This window comes from Hyla sarda, unplaced genomic scaffold (genome assembly GCF_029499605.1).
Source record: "Hyla sarda isolate aHylSar1 unplaced genomic scaffold, aHylSar1.hap1 scaffold_612, whole genome shotgun sequence".
NCBI classification, from domain to species: Eukaryota; Metazoa; Chordata; class Amphibia; order Anura; family Hylidae; genus Hyla; species Hyla sarda.
In genome coordinates this window covers 80,846-104,035 of record NW_026610627.1, presented here as the reverse complement: position 1 = coordinate 104,035, position 23,190 = coordinate 80,846, and the positions used below count along the sequence as shown (strand labels likewise).

The 23,190-nt window shown below is 46.2% G+C and overlaps 10 non-coding genes across 10 annotated transcripts; all 10 read right to left on the bottom strand.

The window, feature by feature from the left end:
• Nucleotides 1–2,028: 2,028 nt before the first annotated feature.
• Nucleotides 2,029–2,219, bottom strand: LOC130341141 (U2 spliceosomal RNA). The gene has a single exon (XR_008881134.1). It is a non-coding gene; the product is annotated as a U2 spliceosomal RNA (small nuclear RNA).
• Nucleotides 2,220–4,311: 2,092 nt separating this feature from the next.
• On the bottom strand, nucleotides 4,312–4,502 carry LOC130341189 (U2 spliceosomal RNA). Its single transcript, XR_008881176.1, has one exon. It is a non-coding gene; the product is annotated as a U2 spliceosomal RNA (small nuclear RNA).
• A 2,089-nt stretch (nucleotides 4,503–6,591) lies between these two features.
• Nucleotides 6,592–6,782, bottom strand: LOC130341188 (U2 spliceosomal RNA). The gene has a single exon (XR_008881175.1). It is a non-coding gene; the product is annotated as a U2 spliceosomal RNA (small nuclear RNA).
• Nucleotides 6,783–8,868: 2,086 nt separating this feature from the next.
• On the bottom strand, nucleotides 8,869–9,059 carry LOC130341187 (U2 spliceosomal RNA). The gene has a single exon (XR_008881174.1). It is a non-coding gene; the product is annotated as a U2 spliceosomal RNA (small nuclear RNA).
• Nucleotides 9,060–11,151: 2,092 nt separating this feature from the next.
• Nucleotides 11,152–11,342, bottom strand: LOC130341186 (U2 spliceosomal RNA). Its single transcript, XR_008881173.1, has one exon. It is a non-coding gene; the product is annotated as a U2 spliceosomal RNA (small nuclear RNA).
• A 2,092-nt stretch (nucleotides 11,343–13,434) lies between these two features.
• LOC130341185 (U2 spliceosomal RNA) lies at nucleotides 13,435–13,625 on the bottom strand. Its single transcript, XR_008881172.1, has one exon. It is a non-coding gene; the product is annotated as a U2 spliceosomal RNA (small nuclear RNA).
• Nucleotides 13,626–15,696: 2,071 nt separating this feature from the next.
• On the bottom strand, nucleotides 15,697–15,887 carry LOC130341184 (U2 spliceosomal RNA). The gene has a single exon (XR_008881171.1). It is a non-coding gene; the product is annotated as a U2 spliceosomal RNA (small nuclear RNA).
• A 2,077-nt stretch (nucleotides 15,888–17,964) lies between these two features.
• On the bottom strand, nucleotides 17,965–18,155 carry LOC130341183 (U2 spliceosomal RNA). The gene has a single exon (XR_008881170.1). It is a non-coding gene; the product is annotated as a U2 spliceosomal RNA (small nuclear RNA).
• A 2,095-nt stretch (nucleotides 18,156–20,250) lies between these two features.
• On the bottom strand, nucleotides 20,251–20,441 carry LOC130341182 (U2 spliceosomal RNA). Its single transcript, XR_008881169.1, has one exon. It is a non-coding gene; the product is annotated as a U2 spliceosomal RNA (small nuclear RNA).
• A 2,093-nt stretch (nucleotides 20,442–22,534) lies between these two features.
• LOC130341180 (U2 spliceosomal RNA) lies at nucleotides 22,535–22,725 on the bottom strand. Its single transcript, XR_008881168.1, has one exon. It is a non-coding gene; the product is annotated as a U2 spliceosomal RNA (small nuclear RNA).
• Between the last annotated feature and the right edge of the window lie 465 nt (nucleotides 22,726–23,190).

Genomic DNA, 23,190 nt, shown 5'->3' with positions numbered 1-23,190 from the left:
GGGAGGCTGCCAGACAATTTTCCATGCACACTCTGGGCTGGGGGGCAGTCAACCACCAGTACACACAGCAGAACCTAAACCCATACCATTATTGCTAAGCAGCAAGACAGGGGCCCATTGCACTCCCACGGGGCCTTTTTAAATGCAATCCATAACCCGGATTTGCCAGGAACCCTTCTTACTCCTCCTACTTGCATGTGACACTGGGCTTAGGATCTGCATAGGAAACACACACACAAGCACACACCTACCTTTGTTGCCTGCAGATGCCTCCTTGGCTGTCCCCAAACGGTATCAAACCAACACCCACGGGAAGCTGTAAGCATAGAGGACATGCCTGCACCCCATTGGACTTACCTGTGTGGGTTAAATCCGGGTTATTTGACAACCTATGGCGGTGATGGTTCTGCTCAGGCAGAGCAGTGCTGATGCTCCTCATAAAGCTGTCGCTGCTGTGAAGGTTCTAGGTGACATCACAAATCCCTTTGGTTACATACACAACAAAGCTGGGTTGTTGTTGTTTACACTCTGCAAGGCCTGTGGAAGTGAGTGACATCATAGCACTGTAGTTCTGAGGGTTCAAGATGGATGCAACAATCTCCTGTTGCTTCTATGAAGGCCGTAATAGACGACATCACCAAACAGCTCCATAGTCACATACACAGCAAAGGAGAGATGTTGTTTACACCTAGTGATGTCAGTGGTATTGAGTGACATCACAGCACAGTGCTAAGGCTCCTGGGCCTGGACACAGCAGCGGCTGCAATATCTCAACGGAGAATACGTTTATATCTATGTGTGTGTGTGCGCATATATATATATATATATATATATATATATATATATATATATATTTCTCCGCCGAAATCACTTTTAAACCCATTTCCACCTTTTTTTCCCTTCTCTTCCTCTTACTTTTTTTTCACGTTTTTTTACGTTTTTCTCCTTTTCGCCTCTTTTCTGGGCGTATTATTCTTCTTTTTCTTCTTTTTTTTCGTCTAATGCATACCCCATCAGTGCAGCAATGCTTATTCAATACCGCCAGCAGATGGAGACACTGGGGGATAATTTTCTAAGGATTTATACTGATTTTTCCTGTCTGAATTTGTCGCACAGAAAGTTGCAGGCCAAATATGTGTGACATTTCTGCGACTTTAGCTTCTAGAGCATTTTTACAACATTATACATAGGTGCTGAATACATAAAAAGCGACTGTTCAGCGACAGACAAGTCGCATCGGCTGAAAGTAGGCCAGAATGTCAGTCCATGTTGGAGCAGGTTTAGATACAGTCTAAAGCATAGATCTCAAAGTCTGTGCACAGAATTTAGCAAGGGCCTCGCACCTTCTGATGCATCAGGTAGGTGCACAATAGCATAGCCTAACCCTCTGTACTTTGGTCTATATTGATGCGGGACATAGACAGCCAGCTGATGACCAATCCATTAGTGCAATGGATGGCTGGAAGCATTTGTCTTTGCCTTTGCAATACCACAGAAGCAATGCATGGTCAATGTACAGCAATGACACACCTGTGTGAACAGCCAGGAGACCCCCCCCCCCCCCCATGTTATGTTACATAGTTACATAGTTAGTACGGTCGAAAAAAGACATATGTCCATCACGTTCAACCAGGGAATTAAGGGGTAGGGGTGTGGCGCGATATTGGGGAAGGGATGAGATTTTATATTTCTTCATAAGCATTAATCTTATTTTGTCAATTAGGAACATTCAGCACCCACCCGCTATCAAGGCAGCTGCCTATCATGTCATGCCCTACCTGCACAGGTGTGCTGGCTACTCAAATGATCCAATTAAGGAGGCCATTTAGTCAGCAGCAGCAGAAGTCCTGTGCCTGGACGCTCCAACAGGGGCCAGACACAAGCAGAAGCAGAAGCAGCAGAAGCAGCAGCAGCACCACCTTTTGTTTATTGGCTGCAGCAGCAGCAAGGCCCACAGGGCTGGCTAGCTGGCTAGCCAGCAAGCAGGTAGCAATGAAAGTAGGAATCTTTCTTTTTAACCCTGTAAGGGGGTGGTGCACTGTACCCGAAGATACTGCCATATCGGGTCAATGCATAGGGCGACGGAAGCAAGCTTCGAAATCGGCCCCCGTTCTCAAAAATCCATTTAATATATGGTCCCCAGATAGGGGATGTATCAGATATTAAACTGATAAGAACAGATACTACACTTGATCTTAGCCAAAAGGCCGAGAAGCGATAACCGTGAAAGGGGCGGGCCCAACAAGGTCCCCTTCATGGGCACTATCACTGCTTGCTGTCAGGGAGGCTGCCAGACAATTTTCCATGCACACTCTGGGCTGGGGGGCAGTCAACCACCAGTACACACAGCAGAACCTAAACCCATACCATTATTGCTAAGCAGCAAGACAGGGGCCCATTGCACTCCCACGGGGCCTTTTTAAATGCAATCCATAACCCGGATTTGCCAGGAACCCTTCTTACTCCTCCTACTTGCATGTGACACTGGGCTTAGGATCTGCATAGGAAACACACACACAAGCACACACCTACCTTTGTTGCCTGCAGATGCCTCCTTGGCTGTCCCCAAACGGTATCAAACCAACACCCACGGGAAGCTGTAAGCATAGAGGACATGCCTGCACCCCATTGGACTTACCTGTGTGGGTTAAATCCGGGTTATTTGACAACCTATGGCGGTGATGGTTCTGCTCAGGCAGAGCAGTGCTGATGCTCCTCATAAAGCTGTCGCTGCTGTGAAGGTTCTAGGTGACATCACAAATCCCTTTGGTTACATACACAACAAAGCTGGGTTGTTGTTGTTTACACTCTGCAAGGCCTGTTGGAAGTGAGTGACATCATAGCACTGTAGTTCTGAGGGTTCAAGATGGATGCAACAATCTCCTGTTGCTTCTATGAAGGCCGTAATAGACGACATCACCAAACAGCTCCATAGTCACATACACAGCAAAGGAGAGATGTTGTTTACACCTAGTGATGTCAGTGGTATTGAGTGACATCACAGCACAGTGCTAAGGCTCCTGGGCCTGGACACAGCAGCGGCTGCAATATCTCAACGGAGAATACGTTTATATCTATGTGTGTGTGTGCGCATATATATATATATATATATATATATATATATATATATATATATATTCTCCGCCGAAATCACTTTTAAACCCATTTCCACCTTTTTTTCCCTTCTCTTCCTCTTACTTTTTTTTCACGTTTTTTTACGTTTTTCTCCTTTTCGCCTCTTTTCTGGGCGTATTATTCTTCTTTTTCTTCTTTTTTTTCGTCTAATGCATACCCCATCAGTGCAGCAATGCTTATTCAATACCGCCAGCAGATGGAGACACTGGGGGATAATTTTCTAAGGATTTATACTGATTTTTCCTGTCTGAATTTGTCGCACAGAAAGTTGCAGGCCAAATATGTGTGACATTTCTGCGACTTTAGCTTCTAGAGCATTTTTACAACATTATACATAGGTGCTGAATACATAAAAAGCGACTGTTCAGCGACAGACAAGTCGCATCGGCTGAAAGTAGGCCAGAATGTCAGTCCATGTTGGAGCAGGTTTAGATACAGTCTAAAGCATAGATCTCAAAGTCTGTGCACAGAATTTAGCAAGGGCCTCGCACCTTCTGATGCATCAGGTAGGTGCACAATAGCATAGCCTAACCCTCTGTACTTTGGTCTATATTGATGCGGGACATAGACAGCCAGCTGATGACCAATCCATTAGTGCAATGGATGGCTGGAAGCATTTGTCTTTGCCTTTGCAATACCACAGAAGCAATGCATGGTCAATGTACAGCAATGACACACCTGTGTGAACAGCCAGGAGACCCCCCCCCCCCCCCATGTTATGTTACATAGTTACATAGTTAGTACGGTCGAAAAAAGACATATGTCCATCACGTTCAACCAGGGAATTAAGGGGTAGGGGTGTGGCGCGATATTGGGGAAGGGATGAGATTTTATATTTCTTCATAAGCATTAATCTTATTTTGTCAATTAGGAACATTCAGCACCCACCCGCTATCAAGGCAGCTGCCTATCATGTCATGCCCTACCTGCACAGGTGTGCTGGCTACTCAAATGATCCAATTAAGGAGGCCATTTAGTCAGCAGCAGCAGAAGTCCTGTGCCTGGACGCTCCAACAGGGGCCAGACACAAGCAGAAGCAGAAGCAGCAGAAGCAGCAGCAGCACCACCTTTTGTTTATTGGCTGCAGCAGCAGCAAGGCCCACAGGGCTGGCTAGCTGGCTAGCCAGCAAGCAGGTAGCAATGAAAGTAGGAATCTTTCTTTTTAACCCTGTAAGGGGGTGGTGCACTGTACCCGAAGATACTGCCATATCGGGTCAATGCATAGGGCGACGGAAGCAAGCTTCGAAATCGGCCCCCGTTCTCAAAAATCCATTTAATATATGGTCCCCAGATAGGGGACGTATCAGATATTAAACTGATAAGAACAGATACTACACTTGATCTTAGCCAAAAGGCCGAGAAGCGATAACCGTGAAAGGGGCGGGCCCAACAAGGTCCCCTTCATGGGCACTATCACTGCTTGCTGTCAGGGAGGCTGCCAGACAATTTTCCATGCACACTCTGGGCTGGGGGGCAGTCAACCACCAGTACACACAGCAGAACCTAAACCCATACCATTATTGCTAAGCAGCAAGACAGGGGCCCATTGCACTCCCACGGGGCCTTTTTAAATGCAATCCATAACCCGGATTTGCCAGGAACCCTTCTTACTCCTCCTACTTGCATGTGACACTGGGCTTAGGATCTGCATAGGAAACACACACACAAGCACACACCTACCTTTGTTGCCTGCAGATGCCTCCTTGGCTGTCCCCAAACGGTATCAAACCAACACCCACGGGAAGCTGTAAGCATAGAGGACATGCCTGCACCCCATTGGACTTACCTGTGTGGGTTAAATCCGGGTTATTTGACAACCTATGGCGGTGATGGTTCTGCTCAGGCAGAGCAGTGCTGATGCTCCTCATAAAGCTGTCGCTGCTGTGAAGGTTCTAGGTGACATCACAAATCCCTTTGGTTACATACACAACAAAGCTGGGTTGTTGTTGTTTACACTCTGCAAGGCCTGTGGAAGTGAGTGACATCATAGCACTGTAGTTCTGAGGGTTCAAGATGGATGCAACAATCTCCTGTTGCTTCTATGAAGGCCGTAATAGACGACATCACCAAACAGCTCCATAGTCACATACACAGCAAAGGAGAGATGTTGTTTACACCTAGTGATGTCAGTGGTATTGAGTGACATCACAGCACAGTGCTAAGGCTCCTGGGCCTGGACACAGCAGCGGCTGCAATATCTCAACGGAGAATACGTTTATATCTATGTGTGTGTGTGCGCATATATATATATATATATATATATATATATATATATATATATATTTCTCCGCCGAAATCACTTTTAAACCCATTTCCACCTTTTTTTCCCTTCTCTTCCTCTTACTTTTTTTTCACGTTTTTTTACGTTATTCTCCTTTTCGCCTCTTTTCTGGGCGTATTATTCTTCTTTTTCTTCTTTTTTTTCGTCTAATGCATACCCCATCAGTGCAGCAATGCTTATTCAATACCGCCAGCAGATGGAGACACTGGGGGATAATTTTCTAAGGATTTATACTGATTTTTCCTGTCTGAATTTGTCGCACAGAAAGTTGCAGGCCAAATATGTGTGACATTTCTGCGACTTTAGCTTCTAGAGCATTTTTACAACATTATACATAGGTGCTGAATACATAAAAAGCGACTGTTCAGCGACAGACAAGTCGCATCGGCTGAAAGTAGGCCAGAATGTCAGTCCATGTTGGAGCAGGTTTAGATACAGTCTAAAGCATAGATCTCAAAGTCTGTGCACAGAATTTAGCAAGGGCCTCGCACCTTCTGATGCATCAGGTAGGTGCACAATAGCATAGCCTAACCCTCTGTACTTTGGTCTATATTGATGCGGGACATAGACAGCCAGCTGATGACCAATCCATTAGTGCAATGGATGGCTGGAAGCATTTGTCTTTGCCTTTGCAATACCACAGAAGCAATGCATGGTCAATGTACAGCAATGACACACCTGTGTGAACAGCCAGGAGACCCCCCCCCCCCCATGTTATGTTACATAGTTACATAGTTAGTACGGTCGAAAAAAGACATATGTCCATCACGTTCAACCAGGGAATTAAGGGGTAGGGGTGTGGCGCGATATTGGGGAAGGGATGAGATTTTATATTTCTTCATAAGCATTAATCTTATTTTGTCAATTAGGAACATTCAGCACCCACCCGCTATCAAGGCAGCTGCCTATCATGTCATGCCCTACCTGCACAGGTGTGCTGGCTACTCAAATGATCCAATTAAGGAGGCCATTTAGTCAGCAGCAGCAGAAGTCCTGTGCCTGGACGCTCCAACAGGGGCCAGACACAAGCAGAAGCAGAAGCAGCAGAAGCAGCAGGCAGCACCACCTTTTGTTTATTGGCTGCAGCAGCAGCAAGGCCCACAGGGCTGGCTAGCTGGCTAGCCAGCAAGCAGGTAGCAATGAAAGTAGGAATCTTTCTTTTTAACCCTGTAAGGGGGTGGTGCACTGTACCCGAAGATACTGCCATATCGGGTCAATGCATAGGGCGACGGAAGCAAGCTTCGAAATCGGCCCCCGTTCTCAAAAATCCATTTAATATATGGTCCCCAGATAGGGGACGTATCAGATATTAAACTGATAAGAACAGATACTACACTTGATCTTAGCCAAAAGGCCGAGAAGCGATAACCGTGAAAGGGGCGGGCCCAACAAGGTCCCCTTCATGGGCACTATCACTGCTTGCTGTCAGGGAGGCTGCCAGACAATTTTCCATGCACACTCTGGGCTGGGGGGCAGTCAACCACCAGTACACACAGCAGAACCTAAACCCATACCATTATTGCTAAGCAGCAAGACAGGGGCCCATTGCACTCCCACGGGGCCTTTTTAAATGCAATCCATAACCCGGATTTGCCAGGAACCCTTCTTACTCCTCCTACTTGCATGTGACACTGGGCTTAGGATCTGCATAGGAAACACACACACAAGCACACACCTACCTTTGTTGCCTGCAGATGCCTCCTTGGCTGTCCCCAAACGGTATCAAACCAACACCCACGGGAAGCTGTAAGCATAGAGGACATGCCTGCACCCCATTGGACTTACCTGTGTGGGTTAAATCCGGGTTATTTGACAACCTATGGCGGTGATGGTTCTGCTCAGCAGAGCAGTGCTGATGCTCCTCATAAAGCTGTCGCTGCTGTGAAGGTTCTAGGTGACATCACAAATCCCTTTGGTTACATACACAACAAAGCTGGGTTGTTGTTGTTTACACTCTGCAAGGCCTGTGGAAGTGAGTGACATCATAGCACTGTAGTTCTGAGGGTTCAAGATGGATGCAACAATCTCCTGTTGCTTCTATGAAGGCCGTAATAGACGACATCACCAAACAGCTCCATAGTCACATACACAGCAAAGGAGAGATGTTGTTTACACCTAGTGATGTCAGTGGTATTGAGTGACATCACAGCACAGTGCTAAGGCTCCTGGGCCTGGACACAGCAGCGGCTGCAATATCTCAACGGAGAATACGTTTATATCTATGTGTGTGTGTGCGCATATATATATATATATATATATATATATATATATATATATATATTCTCCGCCGAAATCACTTTTAAACCCATTTCCACCTTTTTTTCCCTTCTCTTCCTCTTACTTTTTTTTCACGTTTTTTTACGTTTTTCTCCTTTTCGCCTCTTTTCTGGGCGTATTATTCTTCTTTTTCTTCTTTTTTTTCGTCTAATGCATACCCCATCAGTGCAGCAATGCTTATTCAATACCGCCAGCAGATAGAGACACTGGGGGATAATTTTCTAAGGATTTATACTGATTTTTCCTGTCTGAATTTGTCGCACAGAAAGTTGCAGGCCAAATATGTGTGACATTTCTGCGACTTTAGCTTCTAGAGCATTTTTACAACATTATACATAGGTGCTGAATACATAAAAAGCGACTGTTCAGCGACAGACAAGTCGCATCGGCTGAAAGTAGGCCAGAATGTCAGTCCATGTTGGAGCAGGTTTAGATACAGTCTAAAGCATAGATCTCAAAGTCTGTGCACAGAATTTAGCAAGGGCCTCGCACCTTCTGATGCATCAGGTAGGTGCACAATAGCATAGCCTAACCCTCTGTACTTTGGTCTATATTGATGCGGGACATAGACAGCCAGCTGATGACCAATCCATTAGTGCAATGGATGGCTGGAAGCATTTGTCTTTGCCTTTGCAATACCACAGAAGCAATGCATGGTCAATGTACAGCAATGACACACCTGTGTGAACAGCCAGGAGACCCCCCCCCCCCCATGTTATGTTACATAGTTACATAGTTAGTACGGTCGAAAAAAGACATATGTCCATCACGTTCAACCAGGGAATTAAGGGGTAGGGGTGTGGCGCGATATTGGGGAAGGGATGAGATTTTATATTTCTTCATAAGCATTAATCTTATTTTGTCAATTAGGAACATTCAGCACCCACCCGCTATCAAGGCAGCTGCCTATCATGTCATGCCCTACCTGCACAGGTGTGCTGGCTACTCAAATGATCCAATTAAGGAGGCCATTTAGTCAGCAGCAGCAGAAGTCCTGTGCCTGGACGCTCCAACAGGGGCCAGACACAAGCAGAAGCAGAAGCAGCAGAAGCAGCAGCAGCACCACCTTTTGTTTATTGGCTGCAGCAGCAGCAAGGCCCACAGGGCTGGCTAGCTGGCTAGCCAGCAAGCAGGTAGCAATGAAAGTAGGAATCTTTCTTTTTAACCCTGTAAGGGGGTGGTGCACTGTACCCGAAGATACTGCCATATCGGGTCAATGCATAGGGCGACGGAAGCAAGCTTCGAAATCGGCCCCCGTTCTCAAAAATCCATTTAATATATGGTCCCCAGATAGGGGACGTATCAGATATTAAACTGATAAGAACAGATACTACACTTGATCTTAGCCAAAAGGCCGAGAAGCGATAACCGTGAAAGGGGCGGGCCCAACAAGGTCCCCTTCATGGGCACTATCACTGCTTGCTGTCAGGGAGGCTGCCAGACAATTTTCCATGCACACTCTGGGCTGGGGGGCAGTCAACCACCAGTACACACAGCAGAACCTAAACCCATACCATTATTGCTAAGCAGCAAGACAGGGGCCCATTGCACTCCCACGGGGCCTTTTTAAATGCAATCCATAACCCGGATTTGCCAGGAACCCTTCTTACTCCTCCTACTTGCATGTGACACTGGGCTTAGGATCTGCATAGGAAACACACACACAAGCACACACCTACCTTTGTTGCCTGCAGATGCCTCCTTGGCTGTCCCCAAACGGTATCAAACCAACACCCACGGGAAGCTGTAAGCATAGAGGACATGCCTGCACCCCATTGGACTTACCTGTGTGGGTTAAATCCGGGTTATTTGACAACCTATGGCGGTGATGGTTCTGCTCAGGCAGAGCAGTGCTGATGCTCCTCATAAAGCTGTCGCTGCTGTGAAGGTTCTAGGTGACATCACAAATCCCTTTGGTTACATACACAACAAAGCTGGGTTGTTGTTGTTTACACTCTGCAAGGCCTGTGGAAGTGAGTGACATCATAGCACTGTAGTTCTGAGGGTTCAAGATGGATGCAACAATCTCCTGTTGCTTCTATGAAGGCCGTAATAGACGACATCACCAAACAGCTCCATAGTCACATACACAGCAAAGGAGAGATGTTGTTTACACCTAGTGATGTCAGTGGTATTGAGTGACATCACAGCACAGTGCTAAGGCTCCTGGGCCTGGACACAGCAGCGGCTGCAATATCTCAACGGAGAATACGTTTATATCTATGTGTGTGTGTGCGCATATATATATATATATATATATATATATATATATATATATATATATATTCTCCGCCGAAATCACTTTTAAACCCATTTCCACCTTTTTTTCCCTTCTCTTCCTCTTACTTTTTTTTCACGTTTTTTTACGTTTTTCTCCTTTTCGCCTCTTTTCTGGGCGTATTATTCTTCTTTTTCTTCTTTTTTTTCGTCTAATGCATACCCCATCAGTGCAGCAATGCTTATTCAATACCGCCAGCAGATGGAGACACTGGGGGATAATTTTCTAAGGATTTATACTGATTTTTCCTGTCTGAATTTGTCGCACAGAAAGTTGCAGGCCAAATATGTGTGACATTTCTGCGACTTTAGCTTCTAGAGCATTTTTACAACATTATACATAGGTGCTGAATACATAAAAAGCGACTGTTCAGCGACAGACAAGTCGCATCGGCTGAAAGTAGGCCAGAATGTCAGTCCATGTTGGAGCAGGTTTAGATACAGTCTAAAGCATAGATCTCAAAGTCTGTGCACAGAATTTAGCAAGGGCCTCGCACCTTCTGATGCATCAGGTAGGTGCACAATAGCATAGCCTAACCCTCTGTACTTTGGTCTATATTGATGCGGGACATAGACAGCCAGCTGATGACCAATCCATTAGTGCAATGGATGGCTGGAAGCATTTGTCTTTGCCTTTGCAATACCACAGAAGCAATGCATGGTCAATGTACAGCAATGACACACCTGTGTGAACAGCCAGGAGACCCCCCCCCCCCCCATGTTATGTTACATAGTTACATAGTTAGTACGGTCGAAAAAAGACATATGTCCATCACGTTCAACCAGGGAATTAAGGGGTAGGGGTGTGGCGCGATATTGGGGAAGGGATGAGATTTTATATTTCTTCATAAGCATTAATCTTATTTTGTCAATTAGGAACATTCAGCACCCACCCGCTATCAAGGCAGCTGCCTATCATGTCATGCCCTACCTGCACAGGTGTGCTGGCTACTCAAATGATCCAATTAAGGAGGCCATTTAGTCAGCAGCAGCAGAAGTCCTGTGCCTGGACGCTCCAACAGGGGCCAGACACAAGCAGAAGCAGAAGCAGCAGAAGCAGCAGCAGCACCACCTTTTGTTTATTGGCTGCAGCAGCAGCAAGGCCCACAGGGCTGGCTAGCTGGCTAGCCAGCAAGCAGGTAGCAATGAAAGTAGGAATCTTTCTTTTTAACCCTGTAAGGGGGTGGTGCACTGTACCCGAAGATACTGCCATATCGGGTCAATGCATAGGGCGACGGAAGCAAGCTTCGAAATCGGCCCCCGTTCTCAAAAATCCATTTAATATATGGTCCCCAGATAGGGGACGTATCAGATATTAAACTGATAAGAACAGATACTACACTTGATCTTAGCCAAAAGGCCGAGAAGCGATAACCGTGAAAGGGGCGGGCCCAACAAGGTCCCCTTCATGGGCACTATCACTGCTTGCTGTCAGGGAGGCTGCCAGACAATTTTCCATGCACACTCTGGGCTGGGGGGCAGTCAACCACCAGTACACACAGCAGAACCTAAACCCATACCATTATTGCTAAGCAGCAAGACAGGGGCCCATTGCACTCCCACGGGGCCTTTTTAAATGCAATCCATAACCCGGATTTGCCAGGAACCCTTCTTACTCCTCCTACTTGCATGTGACACTGGGCTTAGGATCTGCATAGGAAACACACACACAAGCACACACCTACCTTTGTTGCCTGCAGATGCCTCCTTGGCTGTCCCCAAACGGTATCAAACCAACACCCACGGGAAGCTGTAAGCATAGAGGACATGCCTGCACCCCATTGGACTTACCTGTGTGGGTTAAATCCGGGTTATTTGACAACCTATGGCGGTGATGGTTCTGCTCAGGCAGAGCAGTGCTGATGCTCCTCATAAAGCTGTCGCTGCTGTGAAGGTTCTAGGTGACATCACAAATCCCTTTGGTTACATACACAACAAAGCTGGGTTGTTGTTGTTTACACTCTGCAAGGCCTGTGGAAGTGAGTGACATCATAGCACTGTAGTTCTGAGGGTTCAAGATGGATGCAACAATCTCCTGTTGCTTCTATGAAGGCCGTAATAGACGACATCACCAAACAGCTCCATAGTCACATACACAGCAAAGGAGAGATGTTGTTTACACCTAGTGATGTCAGTGGTATTGAGTGACATCACAGCACAGTGCTAAGGCTCCTGGGCCTGGACACAGCAGCGGCTGCAATATCTCAACGGAGAATACGTTTATATCTATGTGTGTGTGTGCGCATATATATATATATATATATATATATATATATATATATATATATATATTTCTCCGCCGAAATCACTTTTAAACCCATTTCCACCTTTTTTTCCCTTCTCTTCCTCTTACTTTTTTTTCACGTTTTTTTACGTTTTTCTCCTTTTCGCCTCTTTTCTGGGCGTATTATTCTTCTTTTTCTTCTTTTTTTTCGTCTAATGCATACCCCATCAGTGCAGCAATGCTTATTCAATACCGCCAGCAGATGGAGACACTGGGGGATAATTTTCTAAGGATTTATACTGATTTTTCCTGTCTGAATTTGTCGCACAGAAAGTTGCAGGCCAAATATGTGTGACATTTCTGCGACTTTAGCTTCTAGAGCATTTTTACAACATTATACATAGGTGCTGAATACATAAAAAGCGACTGTTCAGCGACAGACAAGTCGCATCGGCTGAAAGTAGGCCAGAATGTCAGTCCATGTTGGAGCAGGTTTAGATACAGTCTAAAGCATAGATCTCAAAGTCTGTGCACAGAATTTAGCAAGGGCCTCGCACCTTCTGATGCATCAGGTAGGTGCACAATAGCATAGCCTAACCCTCTGTACTTTGGTCTATATTGATGCGGGACATAGACAGCCAGCTGATGACCAATCCATTAGTGCAATGGATGGCTGGAAGCATTTGTCTTTGCCTTTGCAATACCACAGAAGCAATGCATGGTCAATGTACAGCAATGACACACCTGTGTGAACAGCCAGGAGACCCCCCCCCCCCCATGTTATGTTACATAGTTACATAGTTAGTACGGTCGAAAAAAGACATATGTCCATCACGTTCAACCAGGGAATTAAGGGGTAGGGGTGTGGCGCGATATTGGGGAAGGGATGAGATTTTATATTTCTTCATAAGCATTAATCTTATTTTGTCAATTAGGAACATTCAGCACCCACCCGCTATCAAGGCAGCTGCCTATCATGTCATGCCCTACCTGCACAGGTGTGCTGGCTACTCAAATGATCCAATTAAGGAGGCCATTTAGTCAGCAGCAGCAGAAGTCCTGTGCCTGGACGCTCCAACAGGGGCCAGACACAAGCAGAAGCAGAAGCAGCAGAAGCAGCAGCAGCACCACCTTTTGTTTATTGGCTGCAGCAGCAGCAAGGCCCACAGGGCTGGCTAGCTGGCTAGCCAGCAAGCAGGTAGCAATGAAAGTAGGAATCTTTCTTTTTAACCCTGTAAGGGGGTGGTGCACTGTACCCGAAGATACTGCCATATCGGGTCAATGCATAGGGCGACGGAAGCAAGCTTCGAAATCGGCCCCCGTTCTCAAAAATCCATTTAATATATGGTCCCCAGATAGGGGACGTATCAGATATTAAACTGATAAGAACAGATACTACACTTGATCTTAGCCAAAAGGCCGAGAAGCGATAACCGTGAAAGGGGCGGGCCCAACAAGGTCCCCTTCATGGGCACTATCACTGCTTGCTGTCAGGGAGGCTGCCAGACAATTTTCCATGCACACTCTGGGCTGGGGGGCAGTCAACCACCAGTACACACAGCAGAACCTAAACCCATACCATTATTGCTAAGCAGCAAGACAGGGGCCCATTGCACTCCCACGGGGCCTTTTTAAATGCAATCCATAACCCGGATTTGCCAGGAACCCTTCTTACTCCTCCTACTTGCATGTGACACTGGGCTTAGGATCTGCATAGGAAACACACACACAAGCACACACCTACCTTTGTTGCCTGCAGATGCCTCCTTGGCTGTCCCCAAACGGTATCAAACCAACACCCACGGGAAGCTGTAAGCATAGAGGACATGCCTGCACCCCATTGGACTTACCTGTGTGGGTTAAATCCGGGTTATTTGACAACCTATGGCGGTGATGGTTCTGCTCAGGCAGAGCAGTGCTGATGCTCCTCATAAAGCTGTCGCTGCTGTGAAGGTTCTAGGTGACATCACAAATCCCTTTGGTTACATACACAACAAAGCTGGGTTGTTGTTGTTTACACTCTGCAAGGCCTGTGGAAGTGAGTGACATCATAGCACTGTAGTTCTGAGGGTTCAAGATGGATGCAACAATCTCCTGTTGCTTCTATGAAGGCCGTAATAGACGACATCACCAAACAGCTCCATAGTCACATACACAGCAAAGGAGAGATGTTGTTTACACCTAGTGATGTCAGTGGTATTGAGTGACATCACAGCACAGTGCTAAGGCTCCTGGGCCTGGACACAGCAGCGGCTGCAATATCTCAACGGAGAATACGTTTATATCTATGTGTGTGTGTGCGCATATATATATATATATATATATATATATATATATATATATATTTCTCCGCCGAAATCACTTTTAAACCCATTTCCACCTTTTTTTCCCTTCTCTTCCTCTTACTTTTTTTTCACGTTTTTTTACGTTTTTCTCCTTTTCGCCTCTTTACTGGGCGTATTATTCTTCTTTTTCTTCTTTTTTTTCGTCTAATGCATACCCCATCAGTGCAGCAATGCTTATTCAATACCGCCAGCAGATGGAGACACTGGGGGATAATTTTCTAAGGATTTATACTGATTTTTCCTGTCTGAATTTGTCGCACAGAAAGTTGCAGGCCAAATATGTGTGACATTTCTGCGACTTTAGCTTCTAGAGCATTTTTACAACATTATACATAGGTGCTGAATACATAAAAAGCGACTGTTCAGCGACAGACAAGTCGCATCGGCTGAAAGTAGGCCAGAATGTCAGTCCATGTTGGAGCAGGTTTAGATACAGTCTAAAGCATAGATCTCAAAGTCTGTGCACAGAATTTAGCAAGGGCCTCGCACCTTCTGATGCATCAGGTAGGTGCACAATAGCATAGCCTAACCCTCTGTACTTTGGTCTATATTGATGCGGGACATAGACAGCCAGCTGATGACCAATCCATTAGTGCAATGGATGGCTGGAAGCATTTGTCTTTGCCTTTGCAATACCACAGAAGCAATGCATGGTCAATGTACAGCAATGACACACCTGTGTGAACAGCCAGGAGACCCCCCCCCCCCCATGTTATGTTACATAGTTACATAGTTAGTACGGTCGAAAAAAGACATATGTCCATCACGTTCAACCAGGGAATTAAGGGGTAGGGGTGTGGCGCGATATTGGGGAAGGGATGAGATTTTATATTTCTTCATAAGCATTAATCTTATTTTGTCAATTAGGAACATTCAGCACCCACCCGCTATCAAGGCAGCTGCCTATCATGTCATGCCCTACCTGCACAGGTGTGCTGGCTACTCAAATGATCCAATTAAGGAGGCCATTTAGTCAGCAGCAGCAGAAGTCCTGTGCCTGGACGCTCCAACAGGGGCCAGACACAAGCAGAAGCAGCAGCAGCACCACCTTTTGTTTATTGGCTGCAGCAGCAGCAAGGCCCACAGGGCTGGCTAGCTGGCTAGCCAGCAAGCAGGTAGCAATGAAAGTAGGAATCTTTCTTTTTAACCCTGTAAGGGGGTGGTGCACTGTACCCGAAGATACTGCCATATCGGGTCAATGCATAGGGCGACGGAAGCAAGCTTCGAAATCGGCCCCCGTTCTCAAAAATCCATTTAATATATGGTCCCCAGATAGGGGACGTATCAGATATTAAACTGATAAGAACAGATACTACACTTGATCTTAGCCAAAAGGCCGAGAAGCGATAACCGTGAAAGGGGCGGGCCCAACAAGGTCCCCTTCATGGGCACTATCACTGCTTGCTGTCAGGGAGGCTGCCAGACAATTTTCCATGCACACTCTGGGCTGGGGGGCAGTCAACCACCAGTACACACAGCAGAACCTAAACCCATACCATTATTGCTAAGCAGCAAGACAGGGGCCCATTGCACTCCCACGGGGCCTTTTTAAATGCAATCCATAACCCGGATTTGCCAGGAACCCTTCTTACTCCTCCTACTTGCATGTGACACTGGGCTTAGGATCTGCATAGGAAACACACACACAAGCACACACCTACCTTTGTTGCCTGCAGATGCCTCCTTGGCTGTCCCCAAACGGTATCAAACCAACACCCACGGGAAGCTGTAAGCATAGAGGACATGCCTGCACCCCATTGGACTTACCTGTGTGGGTTAAATCCGGGTTATTTGACAACCTATGGCGGTGATGGTTCTGCTCAGGCAGAGCAGTGCTGATGCTCCTCATAAAGCTGTCGCTGCTGTGAAGGTTCTAGGTGACATCACAAATCCCTTTGGTTACATACACAACAAAGCTGGGTTGTTGTTGTTTACACTCTGCAAGGCCTGTGGAAGTGAGTGACATCATAGCACTGTAGTTCTGAGGGTTCAAGATGGATGCAACAATCTCCTGTTGCTTCTATGAAGGCCGTAATAGACGACATCACCAAACAGCTCCATAGTCACATACACAGCAAAGGAGAGATGTTGTTTACACCTAGTGATGTCAGTGGTATTGAGTGACATCACAGCACAGTGCTAAGGCTCCTGGGCCTGGACACAGCAGCGGCTGCAATATCTCAACGGAGAATACGTTTATATCTATGTGTGTGTGTGCGCATATATATATATATATATATATATATATATATATATATATATTTCTCCGCCGAAATCACTTTTAAACCCATTTCCACCTTTTTTTCCCTTCTCTTCCTCTTACTTTTTTTTCACGTTTTTTTACGTTTTTCTCCTTTTCGCCTCTTTTCTGGGCGTATTATTCTTCTTTTTCTTCTTTTTTTTCGTCTAATGCATACCCCATCAGTGCAGCAATGCTTATTCAATACCGCCAGCAGATGGAGACACTGGGGGATAATTTTCTAAGGATTTATACTGATTTTTCCTGTCTGAATTTGTCGCACAGAAAGTTGCAGGCCAAATATGTGTGACATTTCTGCGACTTTAGCTTCTAGAGCATTTTTACAACATTATACATAGGTGCTGAATACATAAAAAGCGACTGTTCAGCGACAGACAAGTCGCATCGGCTGAAAGTAGGCCAGAATGTCAGTCCATGTTGGAGCAGGTTTAGATACAGTCTAAAGCATAGATCTCAAAGTCTGTGCACAGAATTTAGCAAGGGCCTCGCACCTTCTGATGCATCAGGTAGGTGCACAATAGCATAGCCTAACCCTCTGTACTTTGGTCTATATTGATGCGGGACATAGACAGCCAGCTGATGACCAATCCATTAGTGCAATGGATGGCTGGAAGCATTTGTCTTTGCCTTTGCAATACCACAGAAGCAATGCATGGTCAATGTACAGCAATGACACACCTGTGTGAACAGCCAGGAGACCCCCCCCCCCCCATGTTATGTTACATAGTTACATAGTTAGTACGGTCGAAAAAAGACATATGTCCATCACGTTCAACCAGGGAATTAAGGGGTAGGGGTGTGGCGCGATATTGGGGAAGGGATGAGATTTTATATTTCTTCATAAGCATTAATCTTATTTTGTCAATTAGGAACATTCAGCACCCACCCGCTATCAAGGCAGCTGCCTATCATGTCATGCCCTACCTGCACAGGTGTGCTGGCTACTCAAATGATCCAATTAAGGAGGCCATTTAGTCAGCAGCAGCAGAAGTCCTGTGCCTGGACGCTCCAACAGGGGCCAGACACAAGCAGAAGCAGAAGCAGCAGAAGCACCACCTTTTGTTTATTGGCTGCAGCAGCAGCAAGGCCCACAGGGCTGGCTAGCTGGCTAGCCAGCAAGCAGGTAGCAATGAAAGTAGGAATCTTTCTTTTTAACCCTGTAAGGGGGTGGTGCACTGTACCCGAAGATACTGCCATATCGGGTCAATGCATAGGGCGACGGAAGCAAGCTTCGAAATCGGCCCCCGTTCTCAAAAATCCATTTAATATATGGTCCCCAGATAGGGGACGTATCAGATATTAAACTGATAAGAACAGATACTACACTTGATCTTAGCCAAAAGGCCGAGAAGCGATAACCGTGAAAGGGGCGGGCCCAACAAGGTCCCCTTCATGGGCACTATCACTGCTTGCTGTCAGGGAGGCTGCCAGACAATTTTCCATGCACACTCTGGGCTGGGGGGCAGTCAACCACCAGTACACACAGCAGAACCTAAACCCATACCATTATTGCTAAGCAGCAAGACAGGGGCCCATTGCACTCCCACGGGGCCTTTTTAAATGCAATCCATAACCCGGATTTGCCAGGAACCCTTCTTACTCCTCCTACTTGCATGTGACACTGGGCTTAGGATCTGCATAGGAAACACACACACAAGCACACACCTACCTTTGTTGCCTGCAGATGCCTCCTTGGCTGTCCCCAAACGGTATCAAACCAACACCCACGGGAAGCTGTAAGCATAGAGGACATGCCTGCACCCCATTGGACTTACCTGTGTGGGTTAAATCCGGGTTATTTGACAACCTATGGCGGTGATGGTTCTGCTCAGGCAGAGCAGTGCTGATGCTCCTCATAAAGCTGTCGCTGCTGTGAAGGTTCTAGGTGACATCACAAATCCCTTTGGTTACATACACAACAAAGCTGGGTTGTTGTTGTTTACACTCTGCAAGGCCTGTGGAAGTGAGTGACATCATAGCACTGTAGTTCTGAGGGTTCAAGATGGATGCAACAATCTCCTGTTGCTTCTATGAAGGCCGTAATAGACGACATCACCAAACAGCTCCATAGTCACATACACAGCAAAGGAGAGATGTTGTTTACACCTAGTGATGTCAGTGGTATTGAGTGACATCACAGCACAGTGCTAAGGCTCCTGGGCCTGGACACAGCAGCGGCTGCAATATCTCAACGGAGAATACGTTTATATCTATGTGTGTGTGTGCGCATATATATATATATATATATATATATATATATATATATATATATATATATTTCTCCGCCGAAATCACTTTTAAACCCATTTCCACCTTTTTTTCCCTTCTCTTCCTCTTACTTTTTTTTCACGTTTTTTTACGTTTTTCTCCTTTTCGCCTCTTTTCTGGGCGTATTATTCTTCTTTTTCTTCTTTTTTTTCGTCTAATGCATACCCCATCAGTGCAGCAATGCTTATTCAATACCGCCAGCAGATGGAGACACTGGGGGATAATTTTCTAAGGATTTATACTGATTTTTCCTGTCTGAATTTGTCGCACAGAAAGTTGCAGGCCAAATATGTGTGACATTTCTGCGACTTTAGCTTCTAGAGCATTTTTACAACATTATACATAGGTGCTGAATACATAAAAAGCGACTGTTCAGCGACAGACAAGTCGCATCGGCTGAAAGTAGGCCAGAATGTCAGTCCATGTTGGAGCAGGTTTAGATACAGTCTAAAGCATAGATCTCAAAGTCTGTGCACAGAATTTAGCAAGGGCCTCGCACCTTCTGATGCATCAGGTAGGTGCACAATAGCATAGCCTAACCCTCTGTACTTTGGTCTATATTGATGCGGGACATAGACAGCCAGCTGATGACCAATCCATTAGTGCAATGGATGGCTGGAAGCATTTGTCTTTGCCTTTGCAATACCACAGAAGCAATGCATGGTCAATGTACAGCAATGACACACCTGTGTGAACAGCCAGGAGACCCCCCCCCCCCCCATGTTATGTTACATAGTTACATAGTTAGTACGGTCGAAAAAAGACATATGTCCATCACGTTCAACCAGGGAATTAAGGGGTAGGGGTGTGGCGCGATATTGGGGAAGGGATGAGATTTTATATTTCTTCATAAGCATTAATCTTATTTTGTCAATTAGGAACATTCAGCACCCACCCGCTATCAAGGCAGCTGCCTATCATGTCATGCCCTACCTGCACAGGTGTGCTGGCTACTCAAATGATCCAATTAAGGAGGCCATTTAGTCAGCAGCAGCAGAAGTCCTGTGCCTGGACGCTCCAACAGGGGCCAGACACAAGCAGAAGCAGAAGCAGCAGAAGCAGCAGCAGCACCACCTTTTGTTTATTGGCTGCAGCAGCAGCAAGGCCCACAGGGCTGGCTAGCTGGCTAGCCAGCAAGCAGGTAGCAATGAAAGTAGGAATCTTTCTTTTTAACCCTGTAAGGGGGTGGTGCACTGTACCCGAAGATACTGCCATATCGGGTCAATGCATAGGGCGACGGAAGCAAGCTTCGAAATCGGCCCCCGTTCTCAAAAATCCATTTAATATATGGTCCCCAGATAGGGGACGTATCAGATATTAAACTGATAAGAACAGATACTACACTTGATCTTAGCCAAAAGGCCGAGAAGCGATAACCGTGAAAGGGGCGGGCCCAACAAGGTCCCCTTCATGGGCACTATCACTGCTTGCTGTCAGGGAGGCTGCCAGACAATTTTCCATGCACACTCTGGGCTGGGGGGCAGTCAACCACCAGTACACACAGCAGAACCTAAACCCATACCATTATTGCTAAGCAGCAAGACAGGGGCCCATTGCACTCCCACGGGGCCTTTTTAAATGCAATCCATAACCCGGATTTGCCAGGAACCCTTCTTACTCCTCCTACTTGCATGTGACACTGGGCTTAGGATCTGCATAGGAAACACACACACAAGCACACACCTACCTTTGTTGGCTGCAGATGCCTCCTTGGCTGTCCCCAAACGGTATCAAACCAACACCCACGGGAAGCTGTAAGCATAGAGGACATGCCTGCACCCCATTGGACTTACCTGTGTGGGTTAAATCCGGGTTATTTGACAACCTATGGCGGTGATGGTTCTGCTCAGGCAGAGCAGTGCTGATGCTCCTCATAAAGCTGTCGCTGCTGTGAAGGTTCTAGGTGACATCACAAATCCCTTTGGTTACATACACAACAAAGCTGGGTTGTTGTTGTTTACACTCTGCAAGGCCTGTGGAAGTGAGTGACATCATAGCACTGTAGTTCTGAGGGTTCAAGATGGATGCAACAATCTCCTGTTGCTTCTATGAAGGCCGTAATAGACGACATCACCAAACAGCTCCATAGTCACATACACAGCAAAGGAGAGATGTTGTTTACACCTAGTGATGTCAGTGGTATTGAGTGACATCACAGCACAGTGCTAAGGCTCCTGGGCCTGGACACAGCAGCGGCTGCAATATCTCAACGGAGAATACGTTTATATCTATGTGTGTGTGTGCGCATATATATATATATATATATATATATATATATATATATATATATATATTTCTCCGCCGAAATCACTTTTAAACCCATTTCCACCTTTTTTTCCCTTCTCTTCCTCTTACTTTTTTTTCACGTTTTTTTACGTTTTTCTCCTTTTCGCCTCTTTTCTGGGCGTATTATTCTTCTTTTTCTTCTTTTTTTTCGTCTAATGCATACCCCATCAGTGCAGCAATGCTTATTCAATACCGCCAGCAGATGGAGACACTGGGGGATAATTTTCTAAGGATTTATACTGATTTTTCCTGTCTGAATTTGTCGCACAGAAAGTTGCAGGCCAAATATGTGTGACATTTCTGCGACTTTAGCTTCTAGAGCATTTTTACAACATTATACATAGGTGCTGAATACATAAAAAGCGACTGTTCAGCGACAGACAAGTCGCATCGGCTGAAAGTAGGCCAGAATGTCAGTCCATGTTGGAGCAGGTTTAGATACAGTCTAAAGCATAGATCTCAAAGTCTGTGCACAGAATTTAGCAAGGGCCTCGCACCTTCTGATGCATCAGGTAGGTGCACAATAGCATAGCCTAACCCTCTGTACTTTGGTCTATATTGATGCGGGACATAGACAGCCAGCTGATGACCAATCCATTAGTGCAATGGATGGCTGGAAGCATTTGTCTTTGCCTTTGCAATACCACAGAAGCAATGCATGGTCAATGTACAGCAATGACACACCTGTGTGAACAGCCAGGAGACCCCCCCCCCCCCCATGTTATGTTACATAGTTACATAGTTAGTACGGTCGAAAAAAGACATATGTCCATCACGTTCAACCAGGGAATTAAGGGGTAGGGGTGTGGCGCGATATTGGGGAAGGGATGAGATTTTATATTTCTTCATAAGCATTAATCTTATTTTGTCAATTAGGAACATTCAGCACCCACCCGCTATCAAGGCAGCTGCCTATCATGTCATGCCCTACCTGCACAGGTGTGCTGGCTACTCAAATGATCCAATTAAGGAGGCCATTTAGTCAGCAGCAGCAGAAGTCCTGTGCCTGGACGCTCCAACAGGGGCCAGACACAAGCAGAAGCAGAAGCAGCAGAAGCAGCAGCAGCACCACCTTTTGTTTATTGGCTGCAGCAGCAGCAAGGCCCACAGGGCTGGCTAGCTGGCTAGCCAGCAAGCAGGTAGCAATGAAAGTAGGAATCTTTCTTTTTAACCCTGTAAGGGGGTGGTGCACTGTACCCGAAGATACTGCCATATCGGGTCAATGCATAGGGCGACGGAAGCAAGCTTCGAAATCGGCCCCCGTTCTCAAAAATCCATTTAATATATGGTCCCCAGATAGGGGACGTATCAGATATTAAACTGATAAGAACAGATACTACACTTGATCTTAGCCAAAAGGCCGAGAAGCGATAACCGTGAAAGGGGCGGGCCCAACAAGGTCCCCTTCATGGGCACTATCACTGCTTGCTGTCAGGGAGGCTGCCAGACAATTTTCCATGCACACTCTGGGCTGGGGGGCAGTCAACCACCAGTACACACAGCAGAACCTAAACCCATACCATTATTGCTAAGCAGCAAGACAGGGGCCCATTGCACTCCCACGGGGCCTTTTTAAATGCAATCCATAACCCGGATTTGCCAGGAACCCTTCTTACTCCTCCTACTTGCATGTGACACTGGGCTTAGGATCTGCATAGGAAACACACACACAAGCACACACCTACCTTTGTTGCCTGCAGATGCCTCCTTGGCTGTCCCCAAACGGTATCAAACCAACACCCACGGGAAGCTGTAAGCATAGAGGACATGCCTGCACCCCATTGGACTTACCTGTGTGGGTTAAATCCGGGTTATTTGACAACCTATGGCGGTGATG